The sequence below is a fragment of the Ovis aries genome, chromosome 1 (assembly GCF_016772045.2).
Source record: "Ovis aries strain OAR_USU_Benz2616 breed Rambouillet chromosome 1, ARS-UI_Ramb_v3.0, whole genome shotgun sequence".
Taxonomy (NCBI): domain Eukaryota; kingdom Metazoa; phylum Chordata; class Mammalia; order Artiodactyla; family Bovidae; genus Ovis; species Ovis aries.
In genome coordinates this window covers 260,237,185-260,254,738 of record NC_056054.1, presented here as the reverse complement: position 1 = coordinate 260,254,738, position 17,554 = coordinate 260,237,185, and the positions used below count along the sequence as shown (strand labels likewise).

Sequence of the window (17,554 nt, the reverse complement as noted above, 5' to 3'; positions counted from 1 at the left end):
TTTTTTTTTTTTTTTTTACTTTTCCTTGGTATTTTCTCTACATGGTAACTTGTCGTCACCAAACATGCATTGCTTTGGGATCAGATTTTCTGCTACCGAGAAATCGATCTTTATAGAGTTTAACACGGGCGCTCTGCTCTAGGTCCACGGCCCTACCAGGCTGGGGAGCGGACATACACATCGGACTTGGATTCAACACACCCGGTGCGCGGACGCGAGGGATCCGACGCGGGAAGGATCCTCGGGAACTCCGCGCCCACAGGGATGCCGAGGGACCGTCTCCCTCGCCACGGGCGCGCCAGGACGCAGGCGTGGTACTAGGCGCCGAGGAGGAGCGGTAAGAGGCTTGTTTGCGAACGTCTTCGCAGCCAGCTGACTTCACCCTCACAGTCAAGTGGGACGGAACTCACGTCCCAGCTCAGGCCGCACGGACGCGCTCTCAAGTGCGCGTGCGCGCAGGCCTCGCGGGCCAGTTCCCTAGCCCCTTCGGCTGGCGGGTCAGTCCCAGGAGGCCCCGCGCGCCGGTTTCCAGGGCGACGCGTCAGAGCCCGAGGCCGCGGGGTTGGCGCTGCCGCGCGAGTAGCGCTGAGCAGATAACGGCCCAGCCGCCGCCGCGCCCCAGCGGAGCCTCCTGCTAAGCTTTCTGAACCCTCCGGTGTCTCCCGATCACTCAGTCCTGCCCCTGCCCAACTCGGGCTTCGCTGCCTGGCTCTGGAATTGGTAACGTAGCCGGGCGGTCAGGCCGCTTCCTCCCGCAAACACGGCCTGGTGAGGAGCGGCCCTCGGCGTCCTCTTTCCTGGTTCAGACACTGTGACTGAGCCCACACAGCGCACTTACAAGCCCACTCTGTCCCGGGGGAGGTGGCGGGCCGCGGACCGCCCGCACGCGGACTGGCCGCCAGAGGCTGACGGGCAGGGGACGGCCGGCCCCAGTCACCCCACCCCACCCTCCTGCCCCATCACGCTGGAGCAAATTTCACCCCTTTCCCAATTGACTCGCTTTCACTATTTCCCTTTGAAATCTGACACCTTCATTTATTCATCTACCTGCTTGCTTTTGCTTTGCTTTGTTTTCTAATCTCAGGGCTGACGGTCCCTTAATCCCCATCCCCTGGAAGTCTGAACGCTTTGCCACAGCATCTGTGTGTTTGCCCCTCCCCCGCTGAACTCAGGCTCAGAGCTCTCTGTCCGCAATTTCCCTGTGGCGCTTTAACATTTCCTTGCCACACTTGTGCCAACAGATAACTTTTTTCAGACCAGATTTTCACTGCGGAACATGACCTTGAGTCTTTTTTTTTTTTTAATCTACACTCACTTTCTTAATGAATTCATCCAGTGTCATAGGCTCAAAACCGATCTCAATGTCGATGAACCCCAACTGCGTTTCTCCTGTCCTGAGCCTCCTCTGAGCTACAGACTCGTGTCTTCTGCCCACATCTCTCCATAGATGACTAACCATCTCCTCCTACACAACAAGTCCAGAACGTTTCTCCCAAACCTGCTCATCCCCGGCTTTTACCCATCCCAGTTACTAGAAGCCATTGTCAGTTCTCTGGGCCTTGGGGGTCCTCCTGGACTCCCTTTCTTCCTCCATCTGCACCTTCAGTCTGTCAACACACCCTTCAGAATGTACCCAGAATAGATGTACAGTCCTACCATTTCTCCCAACCCCCACTGTCACCACCCTGGTCCAGTCCTGGATTATGTCAGAAGCCTCCTAACTGGTCTCTCTGCATTGAGTAGAGACAGTCTTATGCTATTTTCCCTTTCTCTGTTATTTCATGTGAGTTAGGTGGGGTTATTTTTTTTTAAGGATTTGAATTTTATAGTTTAAAGATAACAATACAACATTTTTAGTATGTATTTTGAGAATTGTGACCTTTAAACCAAGTAGACAAAGGTCCGTAAGTGCCTTACTATTAAGCTAAAAATCAAAAGATGCCCTTTAGCTTTCTGAGGTTTAGGACAGTGTCTCTGGATAGAGCTATGACAAGAACATTAAAACTAACTGACTTTAGGGAAGAATGAAAGAATCTGTAGACTTCTTCCCAGTGAGAAAAAGAAGTCGTGGAGGAGTTTACACTCTATCTGTTGAGAAGTTTTCTTGTTTGGTGTTTTAGAGAAGCACCAAGAGAGGTAAATTGAAATGGGGACACAGGAGCATTCCTGTGCTGATCCCTTTGATAGCAAGTATCTGGGTGCTGATAGTCCTGTCAGTCAGAGTGATGCAATGATTGATAAGACTTGTCCGCTCTTCTCTGGGAGCGGATGGCCCCGCCCACCTGTCCCCTGGCCAATCGCAAACGCCGGCCTCCGTTTTTTGTTTTTTTTTTTTTCGTCCTGTGAAACCCTGACTGAGGAAAGGAACAACGGAAGAACAATTGCGATTTGCAGAGGGCTTGTGGGATGTTCCACTCTCCCGTGGCTCCTCCTCATCCCGCGTGCTTTCACTTCCCAGAGCCTCTTGAAGCCACAGGAGGGGACTCTCCTCCAGCTCCAGCCACCGCCACAGCAAGCTCCCCTGTGCGTTGGGTCTTCCCCTCACCTGCTTGCTGTTACTCTTGGCTGCCCATTCTTTGACCCGTGTCATCACCTCTCCCATCTCTGCTGGCTCTTTCCCTTGGCTTTTAAACATGCTTGAGACCTCCCATTCCAATCCCAAAGAAAGGCAGTGCCAAAGAATGCTCAAACTACCTCACAATTGCACTGATCTCACACGCTAGTAAAGTAATGCTCAAAATTCTCCAAGCCAGGCTTCAGCAATACGTGAACCGTGAACTCCCTGATGTTCAAGCTGGTTTTAGGAAAGGCAGAGGAACCAGAGATCAAATTACCAACATCCCCTGGATCATTGAACAAGCAAGAGAGTTCCAGAAAAACATCTATTTCTGCTTTATTGATTATGCCAAAGCCTTCGACTGTGTGGATCACAATAAACTGTGGAAAATTCTGCAAGAGATGGGAGTACCAGACCACCTAACCTGCCTCTTGAGAAACCTCTATGCAGGTCAGGAAACAACAGTTCGAACTGGTCATGGAACAACAGACTAGTTCCAAATAGGAGAAGGAGTACGTCAAGGCTGTATATTGTCACCCTACTTATTTAACTTCTATGCAGAGTACATCATGAGAAACGCTGGGCTGGAAGAAACACAAGCTGGAATCAAGATTGCCAGCAGAAATATCAATAACCTCAGATATGCAGATGACACCACCCTTATGGCAGAAAGCAAAGAACTAAAGAGCCTCTTGATGAAAGTGAAAGTGGAGAGTGACAAAGTTGGCTTAAAGCTCAACATTCAGAAAACGAAGAAGATCATGGCATCTGGTCCCATCACTTCATGGAAAATAGATGGGAAAACAGGGGAAACAGTGTCAGACCTTATTTTTCTGGGCTCCAAAATCACTGTAGATGGTGACTGCAGCCATGAAATTAAAAGACGCTTACTCCTTGGAAGGAAAGTTATGATCAACCTAGGTAGCATATTAAAAAGCAGAGACATTACTTTGCCAACAAAGGTCCGTCTATGGTTTTTCCAGTAGTCATGTATGGATGTGAGAGTTGGACTGTGAAGAAAGTTGAGCACCAAAAAATTGATGCTTTTGAACTGTGGTGTTGGAGAACACTCTTGAGAGTCCCTTGGACTACAAGGAGATCCAACCAGTCCATTCTAAAGGAGATCAGTCCTGGGTGTTCACTGGAAGGACTGATGCTAAAGATGAAACTCCAATACTTTGGCCACCTCATGAGAAGAGTTGACTCATTGGAAAAGACTCTGATACTGGGAGGGATTGGGGACAGGAGGAGAAGGGGACGACAGAGGATGAGATGGCTGGATGGCATCACCGACTCGATGGACATGAGTTTGGGTAAACTCCGGGAGTTGGTGATGGACAGGGAGGCCTGGCGTGCTGTGATTCATGGGGTCACAAAGAGTCAGGCACGACTGAGCGACTGAACTGAACTGAACTGAAGACCTCCCATCAGAAAAGAAAGAGAAACAAGCTCCCTGACCCGCGCTCCTCTTCATTTTCTAGTTACTAACTGTAGACTAAGAAAAAACATGCACCACATGAGAGCTGCAAGTTAAGTTTCATGTGGGGCAAAATGAGGACTGCAGCCAGGGAAGGCAGCACCTCAGATAGCTCCGAGAGACTGCTCTAAAGAGGCAGTGCTGTGATTAGTCACCCAGTCGTGTCCAACTCTTTGTGACCCTGTGGATTGCAGTTAGTCAGGCTCCAGGCAGCTCTCCAGACAGCTGGCCAGGAGATTTCCCAGGCAAGAATGCTGGAGTTGGTAGCCATTCCCTTCTCCAGGGGAGCTTCCTGACTCAGGGATAGAATCCAGGTCTCCTGCATCACAGGTGGATTCTTTACCACCTGAGCCACCAGGGAAGCCCAAAGAGGCAGTGGGGGAAGATCAATATATAAGATTTTGGTGAAGAGGAAGCCAAAGCAATGGAGCACTAACTTTAAAAAAGGTTTTCTGCTAGTCACGAGGAGCTAATGTCACCTTGAAGGGATTTAGTGCTTTTCTAGATATGAGGAGATGCAGAGATTGAGATCATGCAGTCAGTTCCTGAAAATATCCATCTAAAGACTTGTCCCACGTTTCCTTGGAGCACAGAGTGCCTTACTCTCCACCCCACATTCCCTTCAGGGAGTGATGGTCAGCAGCTGCAGCAGTACAGGCAGATGGCAAATGTCCTTCTTCTTGTTCGTGTGTGTGTCCTAAATCACTTCAGTCATGTCCGACTCTTTGTAGTCCACCAGGCTCCTCTGTTCATGGGATTCTCCAGGCAAGAATACTGGAGTGGGTCGCCATTCCCTCCTCCAAGGGATCTTCCCGACCTAGGAACTGAACTCACGTCTCTTCCATCTCCTGCATTGGCAGGCAGATTCTCCACCACTAGCGCCACCTGTTGTTGTTCAGTTGCTGCCAATACTCTGGCAAGTGCCAGTTTGTAGTTGACATGCCCAATTTCTCATCCCCCTCGACAGGCAAAGTTTGGTAAAGAATCGCAGCATTCAGTGTATCCATTCCTCATCTCTCATTCCTCAGCCCGCTCCAGTCTGCCCTCCCCTCTCACCTCTGCACTAAAATAAGAACCGCTAATCAGACATCCCTGGCCACTCAGTCTTGCTCAGTCTCCCAGCAGCATTTAAGTCTGACACCGCAGCAAAGGGCTGCCTTCCCTTGGCCCCTGTGCCCTCAGCCGCCACACTTCCTGCTCCCATCCCAGCTGTCGTCCTCCCCTGGCTCCTTAGCACTGCAGTTCCTCAGAGTGCAGTGTCCTCCCCTCAGGCCCCCAGATTCCAACACTAGGCACAAATCCATGCCCACCATCTCTATGCTCTTGGCCCCCCAACTTGATCTCTCCACTTGGCATCTTCTGAATTCAACCCATAGGTCCAGCTGTTGGGTGGCAACACAACTTAATACCTCTCAGACACCTGCAACTTAGCACACACAAGCCCTGACAGTCTCCCCCACCCACCCCACTGGGACTCCTGCACCGGAAAACAGGATTCCTCCTTGACATTTTCCCTCCCACCAGCATCCAGTGGGCCTCCATGCCCCAGTGATATTGTCCTCCATGCATCTTTCTGATCATTGCAGGCACCTCGGTCCAAGCTCCCGCCTTCCTTAGTCCTGCCTTCTGCATCCACTGCTCTCTGACATTTCCCTCTTCTGTTCTCCATCCTGCGGAGGGATGGAGAATGCAGCCAGAGTCACCTGTTCAAAAGGCAGCGCTCATCACATCCCCCTTCCCCAGCCCCTCTCTCTTCTTACTGCTAGCTGTCTGTTCCTCTTGGATGAATGAGCCATATCATAAATGTGCCTTCTGATGACCCTGCAGCTTGCTCACCTCTTGGGCCTCTGGAGACCCATCTGCACCCACTGGAGTTTCTCACTGGGCCCCAAACATGGGGCCCTCCTCCACCGACTGGCCCTGGTGCCGCCTCTGTCCACACCGTTCTTCCCTCCTACCCCACATTCCTCTCTGCCCAGGCAGTTCCCACTGACCCCCTGTATCTCAGTCAGCTGCCACTGCTCTAGAGAAGCTTCCCAGGTTACTGTCTGGATCAGGTTTTTTTGTCATGTGTCCTCACAGACTTGTAGCTCTTTGCTTTAAAACACATAGAATAGTCACTACTGTGATTATTTTATTACTGACATACTAGCTCCACAAAAACAGAACCATTTCTGTGTTCACTATACCCTCCACACCTCACACAGCTCCTGGCACGTGGTAAGCACTCAACTGTGTGTTGAAAGAGTGAATTAATGAACATCCAAATGTGTAAGATCAAATTTGGGATATTTTCATGGAATTTTATTAAAATAAACATTATAATGAAAAAGAGTCAGGTCAACACCGGAAATTAAAAAGATATGTGGCAGTGGCTGGGAGGAAGAGCTACAAGTTTGCACATCTAGAAATTTAGCCCTAGAATGTTGAATTTTTCTGTAGCCCATGCAGCAGTTGGGCTTCCCTGCTGGCTCAGACAGTAAAGAACCTGCCTACAATGCAGTAGACCCAGGGTCAGGAAGATCCCCTCCAGAAGGAAATGGCTACCCACTCCAGTATACTTGCCTGGAGAATCCCATGGACAGAGGAGCTTGGTGGGCTACAGTCCATGGGGTCGAAAAGAGTCCCACATGACTGAGCAAGAGTGAGCACAGACAAGGGCAGTAGTTGCATTTGCCACTGCTTGGTGGGAGTAGAGTAGGGTAAGCCCTGAAGGTGCTTCTTTGGGAGGCCTGGTCTGGTAATGGATTTGAACATTTTGTCAAAAATAAATAAAATACATAAAATTGTTAAATACCCCAAACCTACATAACTTGTCTATAACCAGCCAAACCTTGCATAACATGTAAGCTTTCTTGCATAACAATTCCATGTTATGCAAGAAAGCTTACAACTTCTGATGTATATAGATATATTTAATGTATGGATTTTTGTGCTGGACTAAACCTTAGACACCATTGAAAGCAGAAATTTTCATACATTAAACCACTGAGACCAGAGAGCTAGATATACTGGCAAGAGCTGATGTTGCAACTCAGATGCCATGCCACATAAGCCTTTTTCCCTTCAATAGCATGCTCTCTTTCTTCTCAACCCTGTGTTCATTCTTAAACTGCTTTTCTTCACTATTAGGGAGATCACATTTCTGAAGTCAAAAGTTGGGACACATCGTCTTATTTATTTATTTTTAATTGGAGGATAATTGCTTTACAATATTGTGTTGGTTTCTGCCATTACTGTTGTTCAGTCACTAAGTCATGTCTGACTCTTGCAACCCCATAGACTGTAGCCCACCAGGCTCCTCTGTCCATAGGATTTCCCAAGAATACTGGAGTGGGTTGCCATTTCCTGCTCCAGGGGATCTTCTTGACCCAGAGATGGAACCCAGGTCTCCTGCATTAGCAGGCAAATTCTTCACCACTGAGCCACCTGGAAGTTCTGGTTTCTGTCATACAGCAACATGAATCAGCCATATGTATACATACATCCCCTCCCTCTTGAACCTCCCTCCCACCTGCCAGCCCATCCCACCCCTCCTTGTCATTGCAGAGCACTGGGTTGAACTCCCTGGGTTACACAGCAACTTCCTGCTGACTGTTTTACCCATGGCAATGCATATTCAATGCTACTCTGCCAATTTGTCCCACCCTCTCCTTTCCCTACTGGGGACACATCATCTTAAAGGTGGATACAGTGTTCAAAATCATGTTCTTGAAAACCCTAAAATACATGATCATCTTACGTATGTAACACTGGTTTTGTAAGCTAAAGGAAGAGCTTCTGTATTCATTTTACATTCTGCTGAACTTTGTGTCAAAGAGTTCAGGCTTTTCCTCCTGTAGGATGACCCTCAACCTGGGTCCAGCTGGTGTCTCCCCATGACCTGACTCAGGCCAGTTCCTGGCAGGGAGACTTCAGGAATGACCCTTTCCCCTTAGCAGTCTCAAGGGGGCATATGAGATCCACCTGTCCCACTGGTGGTTCAGGCCTTGCTGACCGGGTTACGATCAAGGTGTCTGCCAGGTTTCTGCACAAAGCCTCCCTCTTTCCATGTTTTTGGTTAGTATTATGCACAATCCTGTTCCTTATCAGACTTACACTCACTGGCACTTAGCATTCAATGGCAGGTCCTGCCTGTTTCAGCTAACTCTCTGATAGGCATCAGTCATTGTTTCTTTCCTCTGTTCCTTCTGCATTTATTAGCTGTCATTGTGCCATAAGGAAGAGCTTTCTCTTCCTTTCTCTATTTACTTATTCATTTGTATTAGTATGGACTCATAGGTTCCTATCTTATTTAATAGGTTGTCACCTTATTTCATCCTTATTTATTTTGATATTCAAATTGTCCTAGATTTGATGGGAGAATACTTCAAGTTGGCTTCCGTGTCCTTTAAACACATACCAGCTTTATCTTGAACTTTACCTGATCCATGCCTGGAATTATCTTTCCCCAAGGAACTCTGATTCAAGTTAGTAGTTGTTGTTCAGTCGCTGAGGTGTCCAACTCTTTGTGACCTTGTGGACTGCTGCACACCGGGCTTCCTTGTCCTTCACGATCTCCCAGAGTTTGCTCAAACTCATGTTCATTGAGTCAGTGATGCCACCCAACCATCTCATCCTCTGTCGCCCCCTTCTCCTGCCCTCAGTCCCTCCCAGCATCAGGATCTTTTCCAATGAGTTGGCTCTTTACATCAGGTGGCCAAAGTATTGGGTTTTAGCTTCTGCATCAGTCCTTCCAATGAATATTCAGGGTTGATTTCCTTTTGTAAAGAATGGTATTTAGTGAAGACTGGAGCTCGGTGTGCTCATTGTTGCAGGGGTTTCATTGCTTCTAGGCCCTCAACATAGTTAGGAAAAATACACACACACACACACACACACACACACACACACACACATCTGTATTTCTATATCTGTTCCTGTGTGTATAAAATGTGTACATATATATATAACCTAACACTTCGGGGTTATTTTGAGCCTTCCCCCTCTCTGTGTAAGTAAAACTCTCTCAGGCAGAAAGCAACTTGATTTCCTCAGTGATCTTATTTGCTCTGTGTAGATAATCTCCTGATCTTGTTGTCACCTTTTGTCACCCACTGCCCGCACACACACACACACACACACACACACACACACATCATCTCCTCCCTACCCAGCTTTCTCAGCCTCCAGCCATGCCACCACTCCACCAATGCCTTTGCACCAGACAGCCTTCTTGGTTTTTAGAATCTCCACCCTGAGTGTTTGATGAGAGAGCTGGCTAGTTTCTCTAGCTAGTTTTTCCAAAGCAAACAATCCCACCAGCTCTCCAGAGTTGGTGATCTTTTTTCTAGATGTAGTCTGGACAAGGTATAGAAAGCTACTTTTGAGAACATTAAGTTACTTCCCCAAAGCACTTGAAGTTACCCTCTTCTTTGACTTTAAACTGTATAATAGTTTATTTTTTTATTTTACATTTAATAGCCTATTTTAGTCTCATTTTGATTCATAATGATTTTCAAGACAATCACTATTAGTTTCCTGTCATTGCTCTAACAAATACCACAAGCCCAGTGACTTAAAACAATACAAATCTGTTCTGGAGGTCGGCAGTCTGAAATGTGTCTCATGAGGCTAAAAATTGAGATATCAGCAGGGCTGGTTCCTTCCAGGCCTTCAGGGAAGAATCCATCCCCTTGCCTCTTACAGCTTCTAGAAAAGACTGTATTTGGCCTAGGATCCCTTCCTCCATTTTCAAAGCCAGCATAAAAATGAATGGGGATATCACAGCAGTGCACAGACTGCTCATTGCAGGGGCTTCTCATATTGAGGAGCACAGGCTGCAGGCGCACTAGCTTCCATAGCTATGCACACAGGCTCAATTGCTCTGGGGCCTGTGGGATCTTCCTGGGCCAGGTATCAAACCTGTGTCCCCTGCATTGGCAGGCGATTCTTATCCACTGTATCACCAGGGAAGTCGTAAAAAACTTTTTATATATTTTTGGTTGTCTCTGTTGCTGTAATGTGCTTGGTATATAATGTGTTCATACCCTTCGCCCATTTTCCTCATGGATTATCATGAGTTCTTTTTAAATTAAGGGGTTGAGTTAGCTCTTTGTCATATGTGTTGAAAGTAGTCTTCCCAGTTTCTGATGTGCCTTTTAAGTTTATGATTTTTTTTTTGTTATGGAGAAGTTTTAAAATTTTTATATATGCACCCAACATAGAACCACCTAAATACCTAACAGACATAAAGGGAGAAGGTGACAGCAACACAATAACAATAAAGGATTTTAACACCCCACTAACATCAGTGGATGTTAACAGAGGATGAGGTGGTTGGATGGCATCACCGACTCAATGGACATGAGTCTGAGTAAACTCCAGGAGTTGGTGATGGACAGGGAGGCCTGGCGTGCTGCAGTCCATGGGGTAGCAAAGAGTCAGACAAGACTGAGCGACTGAACTGAACTGAACTGAACATCAGTGGACAGATCATCAAGGCAGAAATCAATAAAGAAATTCTGGCTTTAAGTGACACATTAAAACAGTTAGACTTTTGTTTTTTAAAGATTTATTTATTTACTTATGGCTGTCCTGGGTCTTCATTGCTTTCTCTAGTTGCAGTGAGTGGGGGCTAATCTCTGGTTGCCATGTATGGGTGGCTTCTCTTGCTGTGAAGCATGGACTCTAGGCTCATGGCTTAGTAGTTGCAGATCGTAGGCTCTAGAGCACTGGCTCAGTAGTTGTAGTGCACGGGTTTAGTTGCTCTGCAGCATGTAGAATCTTCCCAGACCAGGAATAGAACCTGTGTCCCCTGCACTGGCAGGCAGACTCTTAATCACTAGAGCTTCAGGAAGCCCTTAGAACAGATAGACTTTATATATATATATATATATATATATATAACATTTGATCCTAAAGCAGCAGAATACACGTTCTTTTCAAGTAAACATGGAATACTCTTCAGGATAGATCAAGTGCTAGTCTATGAAACAAGTCTCAGTAAATTTAAGAATATTGAAATGTATCAAGCATTTTTTCTGACCACAATGCTATGAGACTAGAAATACCTACAAGGAAAAGAAAAGGCAAAAACACAAACACATGGAGGCTATCTGCTACTAACTAACCAAAGGGTCACTGAAGAAATCAGGATATAAAAAAATACCTGGAGACAAATGAAATTGAAAACACAAGGATCCAAAAGCAGCAAAAGCAGTTCTAAGAGGGAAGCTTATAGTGGTACAAGCTCACCTCAGGAAACAAACAAACAAAAATTCCCAAATAAAAAAACTTAACCATACAACTAAAGAACAAGGAAAAGAACAAATGAAACCCAAAGTTGGTAGAAGGAAAGAAATCAAAAAGATCAGAGCAGAAATGAAATAGAGACTAAAAAAAAAATTTTTTTTTAAAGAATAGAAAAGATCAGTTGAACTAAGAGCTGGTTCTTTGAAAAGACACACAAAATTGTTAAATCTTTACCAGACTCACCAAGAAAAAATGAGAGGGTCCAAATCAATAAAATTAGAAATGAAAAAGAAGTTACAATGAATACCACAGAAATACAAAGGATCATGAGATGACTACAGCCAGCTGTATGCCAATAAAATGTAAAACCTAGATGAAATGGACAAATTATCAGAGAAATGTCAAATCTCCCAAGACTGAATCAGGAAAAAATAGAAAATAATGAACAGGTCAATTACTAGTAATTAAATGGAATCAATCATTAAAAAAAAAACTCTCAACTAACAAAAGTTCAGGAAAAGATGGCTTCACAGGTGAATTCTACGAAACATTTTGAGGAGAGTTAACATCTGTCCTTCTCAAATGATTCCAAAAAATTGCAGAGGAAGGAAAAATAAAACAAACGTGAATATAACAAAAAAGAAAAAGAGACTCAGATGTATAAAGAAACTAATCGGTATCCATGAGGAGAGGGAGTAGGGAAAGAGCAAGATGGGGTAAGGGATTGAAAGTGAAAGTGAAAGTCGCTCAGTCGTGTGCGACTCTTTGCGACCCCTGGACTGTAGCCTACCAGGCTCCTCCGTCCATGGGATTCTCCAGGCAAGAATACTGGAGTGGGGTGCCATTTCCTTCTCAGGGGATCTTCCCGACCCAGGGATCGAACCCAGGTCTCCCGCATTGCAGGCAGACGCTTTAACCTCTGAGCCACCAGGGAAGCCCTAGGGGTAAGGGATTAAGAAGTATAAATTATTATGTATATAATAAATAAGCTACAAGGAAATATTGTACAGCACGAGGAATAGAGCCAGAATTTTATAATAACTATAAATGGAGTATAATATTTTTAAATTGTGAGAATCACTTTGTTGTACCCCTGAATGATATAATATTATAGATCAACTTTACCTCAATAAAAAAAAACTTTTAAAACTTTTGTGCAGTCAGTTTTTCTAATTGTTTCCTTTGTGGTTTGTGGGCTTTATTTCTTGCCACCCTCAATGTTTTAACATTTGTTTTTAACATTTACATTTTCAATTCACCTAGTGTTTATTTCAGTGTAAGAAAGGTAATAAGAATTCACTTTTGTCTGATTTCCAGATGGAAGTCTAGTCTGTTGCCCCCACCCCATCATTTCTTGAATGTCTACTCTTCTCCACCTTTATTTTATGCCATTTTCATATGTTTCTGTTTCTGAAGTCTTTATTTCATTATATTGCTCTGTCTATTCAAGCACCAGAATCAAACTCTTTTACTAACTGTAGTTTTATATCTTAATATCTGATAGAGGTGGTCCTTTCTCATCATTTTTTTCAAAATCTTTTTTGTTCTCATTTTTCATATTTATAACTATGTGAATTTAGTATCATGTTGTCAAATTTCTAAAAAATTACTCAACATTTTTATTAGGAGTACTTTGATTATGTAAATTAAATTAGGGAGAATTTACATCTTTATCACCAAAGTCCTTCCTATATAAGGACACAGTATGTGTTTCCACATACATAAATCTTTTATTTCAGTAGTTTTAAAATTTTCTTTATAATATTTGTATTATACTTGTATCAGATATTTTTGATTTTTTAGCTGATATAGTAAGTGGGGTCTTTTCATCTGTTTTCTAAGTCATTTTAATTAATGTATAGAAAACATTGCTTTTATATGCATTTAATAACCTATAGCTTTATTGAATTCTCATGATTTTATAATGTTTTATGAGGTTTTCTAAGTTTAAAATTATATTATCTACACAAATAAATAATTTGCCTTTTTTTCCCAACGTTTATACCTGCTATTTTTTCTCATATCCAATTTCAGTGGCTAGTGCCTACAAAGCAATTATTAATCAACAGAAGTGATCATTGGCACCTTTATCTTAATTTTTACAGCAATGTAAATTAATGTTTCACTTTTAAGCATGAGGTTAGCTTTTAGTTTTAGATATGTATTTCTTTATTATATTGGGAAGCATTTATTTAGGGCATTGAGTCGGGTCACAGTAGTGAGAAGTTTGTCAGGAGTAATGGATATGGAGACAGGAATTAAGCATACAGGCACCCTGAACATTAATTTATTTAATCAATATTTACCGAACAAATTATTTCCAAGGAACTCTTCTAGGCACAGAGGATACAGCATAGACAAAACCATCAAAAATACTACCATCATGAAACATATAATTTACAAATCACTTTGATAGAGAAAAAGCCTTATAGTATGTGAAGTATAAAGCAATTCATATGCAAATGAATGATATCAATTAATACTGGTTCAAAACTTTTTAAATTTATTTATTTTACTTTATTGTATTGGTTTTGCCATAAGTTGAATTGAATCCACCATGAGTGTACACATGTTCCCCATCCTGAACCCCCCTCCCTCCTCCCTGCCCATCCCATCCCTCTGGGTCATCCCAGTGCACCAGCCCCAAGCACCATGTATCATGCAGCAAACCTGGACTGGCGATTCGTTTCACATATATTTTACATGTTCCAATGCCATTCTCCCATAACGTCCCACCCTCGCCCTTCCCGACAGAGTCCAAAAGACTGTTCTATACATCTGTGTCTCTTTTGTTGTCTTGCATACAGGGTAATCGTTACCTTCTTTCTAAATTCCATATATATACGTTAGTATACTGTATTGGTGTTTTTCTTTCTGGCTTACTTCACTCTATATAATAGACTCCAGTTTCATCCGCCTCATTAGAACTGATTCAAATGTATTCTTTTTAATGGCTGAGTAATATTCCATTGTGTATATGTATCACAGCTTTCTTATCCATCCATCTGCTAATGGACATCTAGGTTAACTTCTTTTATAAATGTTTGTTTATGGGCTCTTAACATTTTCCTTCTGTAATATCATTCTAGGTTTTTTGAAATACATTATTTTCTTAAAAAGAAATCAAAACATGTCAAAAAAACACTATCCTGAAAACTTCATAAATACTACAGTGTGAAGACCCCTCTGCTCAGGACATAAAGTTGATTTTTCATACATCTTAGGAACATCTGGTAAAGAACACCAGGTATGCATTAATTCATTTTATCTTTATTTTACATTTTATTTATTTTTATTTTTTGGCTGCACTGGGCCTACATTGCTGTGTGCAGGCTTTCTCTAGTTGCTGCGAGTTGGGGCTATTCTTTGTTGCACTGCACAGACTTCTCACTGGAGTGGCTTCTCTTGAGGAGCAGAGGCTCTAGGCGCATGGGCTTCAGTAGTTGCAACACGTGGGCTCAGTAGTTGTGACTCAGGGGCTTAGTTGCCCTTCAGCATGTGCAATCTTCCCAGACCAAAGACTGAACCCATATCCCCTGCATTGGCAGACGGATTCTTATCCACTGCACCACAAGGAAGTCCACATTTATTCATTTTAAAACATTTTTGCTTGTGTTTATTTTTTGGTTGGCCTTGTTGTAAAAGCAGAATTGAGCAAATATACAACACTGTAGTATTCAGAATTATTCAGATATGAATCTTGCTCTTCAGCAATCTTATTTCTTATTCTATAATTAAATGAATGTGATTTACAAATTTATTGTATATATAAGCAGATACCCCTTTTCACCACAGTGCATTCCAGAAAAATCATATCATCAAAAGGTTCACAATTTTCCATTAGTCTTTTTAATTGTGGGTTATATTCCTGAGTCATGTTGTTCACTTGCTAAGTTGTGTCCAACTCTTTGGGACCTCATGGACTGCAGCATGTGAGGCCTCCCTGTCCCTCCCCATCTCCCAGAGTTTGTCCAAGTTCATGTCCATTGAATTGATGATGCCATCCAACAAACTCATTCTCTGCACTCTCTTCTCCTTTTGTTGTCAGTCTTTCCCAGCATCGGGGTCTTTTCCAATGAGTCAGCTCTTCACATCAGGTGGCCAAAGTACTGGAACTTCAGTTTCAGCATCAGTCCTTCCAATGAGGATTCAGGGTTGATTTCCAATAAGTACTCAGAGTTGATTCCCTTAGGATTAGCTGGTTTGATCTTGCATTCCAAGGGACTCTCAAGAGTCTTCTCCAGCACAATTTGAAAGCATCAATTCTTTGGTGTTCAGCCTTCTTTATGGTCCAACTCTCACATCCGTACATGACTACTGGAAAGACCATAGCTTTGACTATACGGACCTTGTTCGGTAAACTGATGTCTTTGCTTTTTAAAATGTTCAGATTGCCATATGTCATAGCCTTTCTTCTAAGAAGTAAGTGTCTTCTAATTTCATAACTACAGTCACCATTTGTAGTGATTTTGGAGACCAAGAAGAGAAAATCTGTCACTGCTTCCACTTTTTCCCCTTCTATTTGCCATGAAGTGATGGGACCTGATGCCATGATTTTTGTTTTTATAATGTTGAGTTTTAAGCCAACTTTTTCACTCTCCTATTTCACTTACATCAAGAGGCTCTTTAGTTCCTCTTCACTTTCTGCCATAAGGGTGGTGTCATCTGCATATCTGAGGTTATTGATATTTCTCCCAGCAATCTTGATTCCAGCTTGCGCTTCATCCAGCCTGGCATTTCACATGATGTACTCTGCATATAAGTTAAATAAGCAGGGTGACAACATACAGCCTTGTCACTCTCCTTTCCCAAATCTGAACCGGTCAGCTGTTTCATGTCAGGTACTGTTTCTTCTTGACCTGCAATTCCTGAGTCATACGTAACAGCAAAGAGACTACTAATACTAAAAACTCTATAATGATAGAAACACAGTAAAATCATGCTTCAGGTGCAATAAAACGGGCATCGTTATAGTGTAAACACTAATTGTTCAATTATAAATGCTACTGAAAATCTGAACTGTACACTATCATAAATTGGATATACGAAGACTTAGCAGGCTGTATGTTCCCCATTGTCCAGAGGTTAAGAATCCGTGTTCCAATGCAGGGAACATGGGTTCAACTGCTGGTCCAAGAAGATCACACTTGCCGTGGGACCATGTGTCACAACCACTGAACCCTTGCCCCCTGCAGCCCATGATCTGCCACAACAGAAGTTACTATGATGAAAAGCCCACAGTCCAGAACTAGAGAGTAGACCCTGCTGGCTGCAACCAGAGAAAGCCCACAGGCAGTAATGGAGACCTCTGTGTGTGTATATATAATATTATGTACATTAATATAAATTATATTAATAATATTAATATATTATTATAGATAACATTAGTTATTATATATAAATATTATATAAATAATGTAAATATAATACATTTATTATAAGTTCAAGTGAAAGTGTTAGTCACTCAGTCATGTCTAACTCTTTGCAACCCCATGGACTGTAGCTCGCCAGGCTCCTCTGTCCATGGGATTCTCCAGGCAAGAATACTGGAATGGGTTGCCATTCCCTCCTCCAGGGGATCTTCCTGACCCAGGGATTGAACCCAGGTCTTCCACATTGCAAGCAAATTCTTTACCATCTGAGCCACCAGGGAAGAGCATTTATAAACGAATAATATTAATTTATTTATTACAAATAATAAATGTATTAAAAATAAATAAATTTTTTTTAATAGAAGGAAGTCAGAGTCCTTTAGTTACCTCACCTTAGAAGCCACCTCTGAGTCACACCGGAGTTAAGGGGATTACACCAGAAAGTGGGAATCGGTGCAGGCCATCTTAGATGCTGCCCACCACCTGTGTGCATTCCAAAGTCAACATCTGAAGGGTAAATGTGGTTCTCCTCTTGATCACTCTCTGGGGAAGAACAGTGACTACACATGGAGGAATCATCTGGTTGTTTTCCCAGGTGAATGAATGAATGTAGCTAGGTGATCCTCACCATCCAGTAAACAACAGTGAGGTGCCATTTATCCCTCTTGATAATCAGCAGGAAGGCCTTGTAATCTTCCAGACAGCGCCTGATCACCATTTCCCAAAACAAAACACAGTTCAGACTGAGTCTAAGGAAGCTCAAAGTAGTTCTTAGAGAAAGATTCAGAAATAGAACTGGTTTGGGAATTTAAAGCATTCTGTGTTCTAGTGTGTATACATATATATATATATATATATGTATATATGTATAACTCAATCACTTTGCTGTACACCTGAAATTAACACAAGATTATA

The 17,554-nt window shown here is 43.1% G+C and overlaps 1 protein-coding gene across 1 annotated transcript in view; it reads left to right on the top strand.

Moving 5' to 3' along the window:
• Positions 1–543: 543 nt before the first annotated feature.
• LCA5L (lebercilin LCA5 like) overlaps positions 544–17,554 on the top strand; it is a 39,835-nt gene continuing 22,824 nt past the window's right edge. Inside the window, exons 1-2 of the mRNA XM_012103821.5 lie at positions 544–768; positions 14,357–14,514. The gene's annotated coding sequence lies outside the window, so the exon portion shown is untranslated. The remainder of the gene's footprint in view (positions 769–14,356; positions 14,515–17,554) is intronic.